We start from the raw sequence: 13,449 nt of genomic DNA on the forward strand, positions 1-13,449 counted from the left end.
CCACGTCTGTCTTACAGGCTGCTGATACTTCCGATTCAGTAAAAATAAAATAAAATAAAATAGTCATTTCAAGCCCGGATCAATTATGTTAAGATAAATCTTTACCAATTTCTCTGAATCTTCCTTAGATATGAGTGTCTGCTCAGACTAAAATTTATTATTATTGTTGTAAACTGGAGACTACAATCAATGCAGTTTTTGAATTACAGGTCGACGAATCAAAAATATATATGAATAAATACACACACACACACACACACACACACACACACACACACACACACAGCTATATATTGATAGATATCAGATTGATGTGTCGATAGATCAGACATAAATCAGAGCAGCGCAGTGTCTTCTCGGGCGTGGCGACGTACGCCGTTTGGACGTCAGGTTTACCCCCCCCCCTCCCCTCTCTCTCTCTCTCTCTCTCTCTCTTTCTCTCTCTCTCTCTCCCTCTCTCACTTTTCGAAGTGCGGCGGCCAAGTTTCCGGACTCCAGGCCGCGCGCTCGATGCCGCCGGGCGGCGGGAGCGCGCTTTCGGCGCCGCGCACACTTCGGAACGTCTTTGGGAGGCTTGCTTAGCGTTTTTTTTTTTTTTTTTGGGAGGCTTAGTAATTCGAGGAGGCGCATTTAGCGTCTTTTTATTTTTTTATTGTCTACTAAGTATTGTGGTATTTGTGTTTACATGGAAAACTTTAATCAGCACTTTCCCCGTACCTTATTAATTATTATTTTTGGTCTCGGAGTTAACAGGGAAGTCTACACGACGCAAAACGCTTATTTCACGTTGAAGCGAAATGATCATTTCAAGTAATTCCAGCGTTTGTTTTTCTGGCGGCCGAGCAGATGGAGCGTCGGTTTCATTCCAGCATTCCAGCATCCTTCGCCGCTTGTCTATTCGCTTTGGCCATAATTAATTACATCATTACCACTGTTTCCCATTGATCTGCCTGCTTAATCCTATATGAAGGGGGGGAATCAATTCCGGTTCTCATTTAAACGCGGAGCAACACGGTCAAAGGTGAGGCACGTGCCTGCAACCCCACAAATGAAGGAATAATTTCACTCTTATTATGCAGTTATACTATAATAATGACAATGATAATAGTTTGTGAGCCCGTATTCACATTCCCGTTAGTCGGTCAAAGCTGATTGTCATGGCAACCGCAGCGTCCTGATTGGCGATTTGATTTACTCAACGCCTTCGATTGGCCGGTACCTTTTGTCGCGCAAATGCCTCTGAGGTGTATCTTCAGCAGGACTTTCTAGAAGTACAAAATAAACGACTCTAATAAACCAAATTCGAGGGTTCGAACTATTGATTTTTTTTTTTGTTGTTTTTTGTTGGAAATGAATAGCCAGTCAGCTTTGACATGATCAGGATATCATAATCATCATCACCATCATGATCGTCGTTATTTTAAATCTGTCAGAATCGGGAAGATATCTAACATCTGTCTTGCTTTAACCCTGGGGAACATTTCTGTTCCTAAAGGCGTGTTAAGAAGCGGGAATATCGAAAGCTGACGAAGCTTTAAACCAGGCAGGCCTCACCAAGCACATCCAGTGTCATCCAGTTGTGAAAACCAGCAGAATAGCAGGTAAGGAGGTGAAATAAAATCCACAATGTGGAAACACGGGGCTGTTATAAAGCTTGTGGACTTTAAATATATATTAAAGATTCAAAGTAATGACGGCGCGCAGATGAAATGACAGCTGGCATTAAATTACACACACACACACACACACTTCATCTCACTGTCTCTCTCTCTCTCCCTACAAATGAGTGTGTGCCCACCAAAATAACACACACACACTCTCTCTTCATCTCACTCTCCCGCTCTCTCCCTACAACTGAGTGTGTAGCCACCAGAGTAATACACACACACACACACACACTTCCATACTGTAGCACATTTGAAAGTGATTGTCATTGTGATACACTGATTGTCATTGTGATACACTGCAGCACAGCACACGGTGACACAACGAAATGTGTCCTCTGCTTTTAACCATCACCCTTGGTGAGCAGAGGGCAGCCTTGACAGGCGCCCGGGGAGCAGTGTGGGGGTCGGTGCTTTGCTCAGTGGCACTTGGGGGATCGGGATTTGAACCGGCAACCTTCTGATTACGGTGCCACCTCCTTAACTGTGGTTCCTTAAACTTAACCACTAGGCCACCACTTCCCCTGACACACACACACACACACACAAATACACACCCTTCCTTCTCTCTCCAGTGTACCACACTCAGCTCCACACATACACACTTCTCTACAGAAACTCATTTACTGGCTCACACACACACACACACACACACACACACACACACTGACAAAGCAATACTAGGAGGTATTTGGTGCTGTAACTAATGATATTCAGTAAGAAGCGCACTAAAGTGAAATAACTTTCCATTTTCATCACTAAGATTTTTAACACTTAAAATTACCCCAGACAAATGTACCAACTGGATTAAAAATAAATATAAAATCTTTTTCACTATGCTATGGACTTGGGAAGTGGGAATTCATGCATTTTTAAACCATTAATAATAATTACGGAGGTAAAAAAAAACATAATACACTGCTGAGGATGACGAACAACTGTAATAATAATTATTATTGTTATTGATTCTTGGGCACTAGAATGTGGGACAAAGTTCTACCTGACCAAACATGTGTCAGTCAAACGAGACGTTGTGCCCCATCATAAAAAGAGCTAATTTTCTCTCCTGATTAATGCGACACACAGAGGAATACAGCGCCTTCCGCACTTCATACAATATGCAGATGAGCCGCGGTTTTGTTAAATGTGCCCCGCAGTGGCAGATTAAAATGTAGGATACATCCCGGCCCACCGGGAGAATTTATTTCCCGGCAAACTTTTCACATGAGTAGCGTGCCTGATCTTAACCCCCTGCTCGGGCCCCTGCTCATTACGTTTGGGGCTTGAGGTCAATCGCAGTGCATGATGGGAAAGAAGTCGTGAGTACCACAGCTCAACACTGCACTCCTCATATGGTTCACAAATCATGTTGTCTTTAAAGAAAGTTCATTACAAACCTCCGGTTATGTGAGCCTAAGATGTGACTGAAAATGTATGTGTTTACATCCATCTTAGTGGGGACCACATTGTCTCAAAATGATCACAACCTTTTTTGCATGTCCTAATTAGGAAAATCCGGCTATATACTGAATCTATGTTTCAGTTCAGAAAGGTCTGACATTTAAAGAGAGAGTTACTCCATAGCTGCAACTTTATGTCTTTATCATACGTTGCGTGTTGGGCACGCTCATGAAGCTCATGAATGTTAATCGGAGGTTAAAGTGCTGAGGGTCTATATGCACGTCTGGTGTGGTTATAATGACACTCGCTGACAGTGCTGAGAACACTGAAGGAAATAAAACTAAGAGGAGGAATGGAGGATGTGGGACCTTGCAGTCCGTGTTGCCAGATTGGGTGGCTTTCAGTGTGACAGTTTGCGCGGTGTGAATTCTTATTTAAAACTGTACATTAAAAAAGTACATTACTGGCCAATCGTGGGCTGAAACACGGCTTGCACTACTTTGCATGTGTGGCATATTAAAGTCTATGATCTAAATTTAGATCATTAAAAATATATTTTTCTTCTGAGTCACAGAATCAATAATGCTCAAACACAAAAGGCCTCCAAGATACAGGTTTTTATCTGTTTCTCTCTGAAGATTGACTGGACGTGGTGTTCTCAAACATGGCCTAAGGATCTAGCCCTCAGCGTGTATGTGTGTGTGAGACTGTGTGTAATTGACCTGAAGCATATTTGGGGGTGCCCCACCCAGCTGGTTTCTCTAAAGCTGACATGCAGCATCTTCCCACCACGCTCGTGCAGTGTGGTTCTCATATGGTGCCCGATGCCCGGGGGCGCTGCTGCCTCCATTTTCCCCTCCTGGCACGTCCTGCTGCCACGCGAACGTCCCCTGTTGGAGGATTTGTGTGACCAGAAAACAAGATTCAAGTCCATTAACTATTGCTCTCATGTGCTGTTTAATTTGAAGTCTGTGCTGGTTGTGTGCGTGCTTTACACGTGTATGCTGACATGATCTGTACGTGCTCCCCCTCACTCCTTGGGTCGTAATAGTCATGATGACTGTGACCTTGGTCTGTTTCATCCTTACAAGAAGCCACAGGGGGGGGGACAAGGATCATGTTGATACAGTTCTTGCTCTCTCTCTCTCTTTTTTTTTTAAGATCAGTAAAAAGCATCCCTGTGGCATTAAAACATATTTTTGACACAGAGACCATCATCATCATCATGTTTTACGTGGCTTTGCACATGCTGGTCATGCACGTTTATTCTATATTTCATTTCACTTTCAGTATAGCATTCATATCTGCTGTGGTATTATACAATAGCCAGTGCGTTGAGATGCGTGAGCCTGCCATGCCAATGCTCTTCCTTTTAACATCACTCATCATCATAGGGTGGTTTTATTAATGAAATAAACACATTTCGATTATGCATTTAAAGACTTTCTTTTTTGAATGGAAGCATCCTGAAAAGTAGACCTTTTAAAAGAAATTCTTGTAAAACATAATTCCCTGGTTCAATCAGTAATGCTGTTACCGTCATTTCTCTGCAAAGGAAGCCCTCGTTCCACCGAAATTAAGTCGCGTATTTTATTGCGACAGTGTGCTTGACTGTCGCGTATACGCTAATACAACAGCACACAAATATGATTTATGATATGAAATAAGGTTCACCGTAAAAAAACAAAAAAAATCATTGTTCCCGTTCGATTTTTGTTTATATAATACGGGCAAAATGCAAATCGTTCACAACTTCTCTGCCTCTTTCGCGAGATGAATAAAAATCAAAAGTTTGCTCCGATACGGCGGCCGCGCCGACTCGTCATATTTAAACGAGCGGAGGTTTAATTACGAAATGATGACAGTGTCATATGGCGCCGCGATGGCGCGGGGCGCCTAATGAACGCCGAGGCGCGGCGTGGCGCTGGGACGCGGGGCGGCGACGCCGGAACATCTGCAAGCCGCACTTCGGTTCTGCGGCTGCACATGGATTAAACATTTCTCGCTGTCGTCTGGCAGATGGAGGGACGGGGGCGGGGGGTCGCGGCGGCGTGTTTTACATCTGTACGCCGTGGCGGGGTGGGCGATCAGGGCGCTGAGAAGCAGCCGGGCTTCCGTACAAAAAAAAAAGTAATAAACACCAATAATAATAATAACATTATGAAGGAATAGTACAAGGCCGCCTGGATCTCCGGACGCGCGCGCGCTCGAGTTTTCACCACGGGCGTGTCGCCGTGCGCGTGACACCTGAGTGTGAGTGGCACCACGCTGACCTCGTCTCGAAACGCACTTGTTACCCCGTCGGACGCACGTTTACACCAGGCGCACTAGTTGGTACCCGAAATGCATTCTGGGATTGGCAAGTTTTTTTTTTCTTTCTTTTTCCTTTTGACAGTTTTGTCTGTTTTACGCGTTTTGCAGCCAAAAGGTATTACAAAAAGTTACAAAATGCAACCGGACCGATGACCGAGTGATATACTTCAACACAAAACTGTCCTTCTGTCACCATGTTCGCAGCTACAGGAGCTGCTGCTTATAGACTTCTTTTTTAACTTAAGCAGTCGTTCAACAAAGCAAATCTATTTTCTCTACATTTATCTTGACGGCTTTAAGCAGACCTCCATAATAAAACCTCCGTATAAAAGGTGATTCATGACTAATGGAATACTTTTTTGTAAAAATGTGTCTCCGCTAAGTAGCATAAAAAAACAACAAATGCAGTGAATTCTAGAAGCATTTTATTTAAGTTCGTAAAGTTATAAGGAAATGGGTTCAAACATAAATTGTGGAGTTCAAGAAAACCACATCAGCTCAGTGTATTGCCAAAAAGGCAAATGATGCGCTTTCCTACTGACCTCCATCCGCAGAAGAAGACCTCTCCTGCATGTCTGTTGCTTGCAGATGGACGTCTTAATAAGCATGACGCATTTTGGAAACAAGTCCAGTATTTCTTTTTTTTTTTATATTTTGTGCCTGTAGTCTTGTTTTAAAATCTAAAAGAAACGTTCAGTCCATTACTGCTTGCCTTATTGTTATTCACTTATTCATCTGTTCTGTTAACTACTCGGACTTTTCCGGCCTGGTACTCATATAGAAAGGGACGTGTGTACTGCTTGAGTACAGACATGCGTTGTCCCTGCTTCTATTTCCTCTGACCTCCTTGTCCCCAGCCGTGTTGTCACCTTCTGAAGGAGCATTTCTACCCACTGCTTCATAAAGGTTGTCTTGATTTAAAAGGTCTGCGGGGTCATTTTAGTGTCACATGAGCCCTGCTGGCATTTGGTTGTGAGGACCAGGAGTGTGCGAAGCGTCTGGTCCCAGTAGTTGTTAGAGAAGGTGACATCGGCGGTGTGGAGTGAAGCACGCGGCAGGACGTGTTACTGTTTATCACGAACACAAGGCCACGTGGAGGGAGATCAATGGGAGTGACAGAAAGGCTTGGCAGATTGGATTAATTACCGCATATTAGAATGTTTGTTTACAGAAATGACTGGCTACAAGAGGTCTGATGTTAATTAATTTAGAAAGTGTGCACACACACACACACACACACACACTCCATTGCATCAGATGTGTTGACGAGAACCGAGGTGCTGTTCTGGCAGGTAGTCCCGTGTCTCACTGGGCCCTCGTCAACCGCTCTGAGGTGTGTTGGAGGGAAAAACACATCTCACGTACACAGACACACATACACACACATACACACAGCTAAATGTTAACATGATTGCTTGTTATTCACATACCTAATTAGCATTCACTGTAAAAGGAAGGAAAGATAAATTGATTTATTGTGATATGATGCGTAGTTGGATGAATGCCCACCTCAGCATCCATTCCTCCCACTTGTCTGTTTTGAGAGATAACTAGACCTGCAGGAGGAAATTTTTTTTTTTACTGTTTTAAACGATTTGACAATTATCTGACAGGAGAATTGGAAAATGGAATATTGCCGAAGAAACCAACATTTATTTATTCTTTCTCTGATTATCTGCTTGTATTGATTAGTGCATAAGCACCAAAAAGTAAGTGTTGGTGTATCTTTGTAATCAGATTTGGTGACATTTTGGCTCCACATGAAAATGACGAATCATATATAATTTTTAGTTTTAATTTATCTTTATATTTTCTTTATCTCATTTTTAAAACCAAATATTAATTTATTGGTTCATCTATTCTACTTAATAAAGTAATGCTAGTAAAGTTATATTAAATATAATTGCTAAAATGGATAGATGATATATAATATAAATATGAGAATAGATAGAAGATATAAGAGAATAGACATGTGGTTTTATATTTTGTCATAGTTACTTTTATAAATGTATATAGTTTAGTTGTAAGTTAATTAACTTACCAACCAAATAACTAATGAACTTAAGCTAAAAGATATGTATTTTAATGGGCAGTGCTGCCTGGACATGTCACCCTCTCTCTTTTTTTTTTTTTTTTTTTACACACACACCCTCTCACACACACTTTAAGCAGCAGTCTCAGGAGGTCGGATTCAGACAGTGATGTATTTAAGCCCCTCCAGAGGTCAGATGGACTCTGTCCAGAACATCACCTGCAATCAATAGTGTTGGTAAACCAGGCACTGCGGTCAGCCTCACCCTGCACACACTCGCTGGGGAGGCAGTGCAGTGCAGCGCCGCCTCCTTCATCCGGCAACGTGTCCCTGCAAGAATGATTCCATTTTATTATATTCATAGACTGTTATTCTTTGCTCTGTGCACGATTTCAATACTACTTATGTCTTATGTATTCTTTGCATATATATATTTTTAGAAGCATATTATTCAGAATTTTTTATTTTTTTACTAGATTTTCTGTATTAAGTGAAAACAATAGTTGTGCCTGACCATAGTATTGTGCCAAAAAAAATGCCAAAAAAGCTTTAATCCAGTTGCAGACATTAGATTAGGCAACCGGTGCTCTTCAGCAAATTCATGTAAAACTATGAGTTGTCCAAAAAATGAATGTTTTTGGAATTTTAATAATCAGTCTACTAAGTTGTGGCAAAACCAGTGCATCTGCCATAGGATGGCGTTTTGAAGAATCGACTCATTTAAAACAGACCCCTGGACCCCCTCACAAACAAAGTGAAGCCCCTCGCCTCAAAGTGAGATTGATATCATCGTCTGAAACTGGTGTGGATGTCAAGAGAGAGAGAGAGAGAGACACAGTCTTCCCCTTCAGACAAAAGTAGACGCAAACAAATCCACCGTGTGGATTTTTTTTTGGGGGGGGGCTCATCAGCATGCGCTCGTTCATTCTCTAGGACGGATTCCACGTTGCGCCCTCCGCGCCCGAGCTTTGCGGAAGGCAGCTCAGAAAAATGGGTTTGGAAAATTAAACGGGACAATCCCGCAGCCGTGTATTTCATTTAAACCCCGGGAAAAAACTTTTCAATTTGCGCTTGCACTTCTTCAGCACTACCCAGCCATTAAATAGGTCAAGGATGGTTGTACATGGAAGGAGCCACTGTACAGAGCTCAGTGAATGATTAAAGGAAATTCAGTGAATTATTTTATTCAAAGAGAAGAGGAAAATACTGTATAAATATATATATATATATATATATATATAAAAGACCCTTATAAAGTACACACACTTGGCCGCCTGTAGTTATCGTTTCTAATCTCCTAACATTCCTTTGCCAAAGAGGCAGTACAAGGCTCAACTAGGGGGTGAATCAATTCACAACAAAGACTTTTACAGTCGGTTTGCTATCCAGTGAACCCTGCGAATGATCTTATGATCGTTGTGACCACATTGTCCCTTTTTCTGACCCAGTTTCCATAAGGTCACAGAAGCAGGTATGCGACCATACGGCCTTGTTACCACATACCACAATTAGATTACTGCCTGTCTCAGAGCACTGCGCTTTCAGTCTGATAAAGTGTCCCTCTGTACACAATTGAGATTTTATTGCATTCATAAACACATTGTGTGCAGTTAAATGCTTAGTCAATTAAGATGACTATGTACAACATTGAAACTTGGACAGCATTGCCAGATTGGGCAGATTTCTTTTCAAAATGGATTTCAGGCTATTTCAAGAGTAATTATTAAGGAACCACTTTTTTTTTTTAAAGAAGGGTACAGTAATTCGTTTATGCAATTTGGATCATCTTTGGATGGTTTTGGGCTCAAACAATTGGATACCTGGTGACATTTTTCTTTAATGTTCATGAATACTGTTCATAACTGTTGATAAAGATGTTACTACGCCGCGCTCATTTTGCAGTGTGAGTACATATTACAGCTTGAGAAAATGAAGCAAAACATGCTTAGTGAATACAGCATACATACAGTAGTGAAATGCTGAAGTCAATTCAAAAATGATCCTGCCTGCTGAAATGCTAACTTCATGCACGAGACTGATTTTGGTTTCATTGATCAGCTTTTGTTTGCTGTTGTATCTGACGATATCATTGCACTATTAGTCTGAAAACGTCATATCCAGTTATTTACGGGATCACTGAGGTCTTTGTCCTTGTTTACATTTCTAGCACGAGTCCCTTGGCTGGATGCTAACTACATCACTTTAACTGCAAGTGAAGGGGAAATTAATTACAATGGGTTTTTTATTCACCCCAAAAAGACCATTTTGCCATAAAAATGCAAATGTGCCGGAGGTGCTGACCCCTCTATTTGCGTGCGGAGCTGCCCAGCTGAGATCAGTGAGGTCTGCCAGTGTCTCCACTTAATGACGGCGGCATTACGCACTTGCCCGGCGCTGTCGCGCCTTTGTCTTGATTCATATCGAAATGAAGTTCTCGGGGGCCGCGTTTATCAATCACACGCGGGCCTCCAGCTGTTCTCCAGGCTTTGGCCCTGCCTCAACAACCCCGCTTACAAATTGTCTGTGAATGGCACGAGCAAGGCCCCCCCCCTCGCTGTCCTTTTGTCAGAGCCTCCTGACAAATGCCCCTCTGCAGTGTTTCCCAGACGCTTTCCTCCACAGCCTTCTGCTTCTTCTGTTCGTGGGGCTGGGTGGGGGGGTTCACAGGGACAGGGATTTTGCGACTGGTCTGTGCGCTCATGACGTCTAGTTTGAAGCGCTTGTACTGGATATTTTCCTACAAATGACAGTCAAATTTAGGGAAAGAAGTCCATAAACGTTGGTGAATCTAGTCTGTTTGTTCATTGTGCTGCCAGATTTTGGACAGCTTGTCCCCTCAGAATGAAGGGTCACTGCAGATCAATACAAAGTGATTGTGAGGGATTACTTTTATCCAACAATGAAAGGTTTTTGTCCTGTTGGGAGTGATGTCTTCACGGTTTGACCATCCGGATTGGTCATGACCCACCAATTGGTTGACGAGTATGAAAAACGTGCAAATCTTCAGTCACCAGATCGCAACTCAACTAATATTGAAAAAACAAATGCTATTTATAGTGACCTGTTATGTATTTTTTTAACATTTTTATTTGCTATTTAACTTTGAGCATTCATGGAAACGTGATTAGTAACCCCAAGACCCTGAGAACATGTTCTCTCCTGTTTCTCACTGTAACTCAACTTAAAGACGCTGATCAGGAGGCGCCTCACTGTAACACTTCTGGCTTTTAATTCCCCTCCCATCTGTATCTGCTTAGTTTGCATATTGGCACAGATGACCACAACGTTGTCATCTCACACACAACCTGAAAACACACAACAAGACGCATTACAGTTCAACAAAACAGTCGCTCTGGATAAGGGCATGTGATAAATGCAGTAAATGTATAACACCACCTTGAGTCGCACCGACTCAGACCATGAGCATCTAAAGTACAAACATACCCCGAACACACACCAAGCCGCCATGTTGTCAGGGGGGAAAAAGTGCCATGGAAGGGAATCAGGTAAAAAAAAAAAAAAACACACACACACACACACACACACACACACACACACACACACACACACACAAATAATAATAAAAAAAAACAACAACCCATAACTGTTCATCTTCAGGGATAAAAATGGATTTGTCATAGCAGAAAGAATGAATTGTTCAGTTTCTCTTTTGTAACCATTTCAGAGGAAATAATTAAGACAGATGAGCAGATGAATTAGCTGTCCGCCAAGGTCAAACGCTGTTCGCCGTATTGCTCTATTATTTCATCGTGCTGGAAGTATTACCGCTGACACTTTTTCATGATATTCTGTACATCCGCAAGAGAATAGGGCGGCGGGAGGGATACAAATTGATTGTTTGGCGGCCAAAATCAGTCATAGTCATCTTCAGCCACCGGATTAATGCGCTTGAAGGCATTGGCAGGGTGAGGCGGGACAACAAGAGAAATTGGCTGGAGCCCCTGAGAACCGAATCGATGTGAGGTACATGTAAGCCGGGTTGGGGTTGCTTAGACTAAGGAGCGGGTGGGCGATGACAGACTCAAGAGTTTTGTGAAGATTTCCTTTTTCGTACAATTATGTGATTAATGCAGATTTGCACAACGGTACCTTTTTGCAAAGCCTGGTGCAGACTAATCAAATTTTAAGCTTAATTTTGAGGTCACCGACCACTCCCTATTATAAGGTAAAGCGGCGGTCGATCACCCACCGCAACCAAATATCCATCGTGCTAGACATACAAAGAGGGCACTGCACAAAAAGGGGCGGGGACGTCCAACTCACTAGAAGAGACAAACCGCACTGCCTGCAAATGCCAACCCATTTCTCGACCCGTTTTACTTGTTCTGTTTTCTGGTAGCACTTGTTCTTGCTGTTCGTCCATTTCCCAAACTTACGTTTTTAAATAAAAAGGGTAAAACATTGAATCAATTCTCGAATAATTCTCGAACAGGGTGGTAGTAGCCTAGTGGGTAACACATTCGCCTATGAACCAGAAGACCCGGGTTTGAATCCCACTTACTGCCATTGTGTCCCTGAGCAAGACACTTAACCCTAGGTTGCTCCGGGGGGACTGTCCCTGTAACTACTGATTGTAAGTCGCTCTGGATAAGGGCGTCTGATAAATGCTGTAAATTAATATCTTTTTTTTTTGGCGGCCCAGTGAATCAGAGTGTGTGACCAACTGTTTCCAGTCAGTTGTGTGGTATGACCCCGTACGACCTGACCACAGTCCGGTTTGTCGGTGAAGCTCATATTCACTTTGGTAAGTCAGTGCAAACAGTGGTAAAACCAAACAGAACAATATGCGTGTATACTGAGTCTTGCATAAAATCACCTCAGAGTCAACACGTACATGTTAAAAAAAATCTACCTTGTAGAGCTGTCACCTTATTTTTGTTCCCTTTTTAGCGCTTTGTCATTACTCAGATTCTGGATATTTTTGATGAAAGATAGATAGATGCACCGCAATGCAGACATGGACAATTCTGCATTGATGCAGTGCAGAGCATAATTGATTATATTATAATGACTTTGCTTGGTGATTTTCCTGTAGAACGCATAGCAGACCGAACACCAGTGCTGAACGCCCACGTGGACGCTTTGATTTGCTCCAATGAGTTAAAAAAACGAAACAAGTTTAAAAAAGAACAAGACCCAAAATTGGTGGGATGCATCATGATGCATCAACAATCAGTGCATTTATAATCGTAATCAAACCAAATTGTGAGTTCAGTGGTTCACACCTAGATGGATACTTTATTAATCCCAACTATCTATAGAGAGTTGGTGGCCAATCCAATAGCCACACAGGCACACAGATTGTGTATTTTCTGTTTCCCAATGACCAGAATTAAATATACTTTTATATTTTTACCAAAAAAATGTTATAATAAATCCTTAATGCAAAAAAGTTCCATGCTTCTTGGTGCAGCTTTATTCTGAAACCTTTAATAAATAACAAAGTGCTGGTAACTGTGTTCTCTTGATTTGGAGGCTGGGACTGAACAGCTCTGCTGTTTTCTTAGTCACAAGAGAGTAATAACTAAACGAGAGCGCTGTTACGTGGTAATGAGAGTTGTACAGAATGGCTTCTGCCATCATTATCAACCTAATTTCTCCTGCTCCAGTTTTCTGATGATCAATTTAATCAGAATTAATGCATGAAGTGTTCTTTGTAATGAAGAGCACACCTACAGATATGTATGTATTTACTTATTCAACCTGCTAAATAACAGAAGCTTTACAATGCCAGAAAAAATGTGTTTCTCTTCAGACAGGCACTGTATTAAATTTAGGGACAAAAACTGTAAAAACTGCAAATGATTATTATCAAATTAAGGCATCAAATAATGGCAAAATAAATAAAACTCTAGTACTAATTAGTACCAGGTAAGTAAAATTAACTGCATGGCCTCATTAGTTCCACCAGTTATTAATTTTTGAACTATCTTTGTTATATTGATTTAATTAGTCAAAATAAGGCTCTTCAAAAATAATGTTCTTCAAAACGCCATTGCATGTGCTCGTTTCAACACA

The sequence above is a fragment of the Denticeps clupeoides genome, chromosome 2, assembly GCF_900700375.1.
Source record: "Denticeps clupeoides chromosome 2, fDenClu1.1, whole genome shotgun sequence".
NCBI classification, from domain to species: domain Eukaryota; kingdom Metazoa; phylum Chordata; class Actinopteri; order Clupeiformes; family Denticipitidae; genus Denticeps; species Denticeps clupeoides.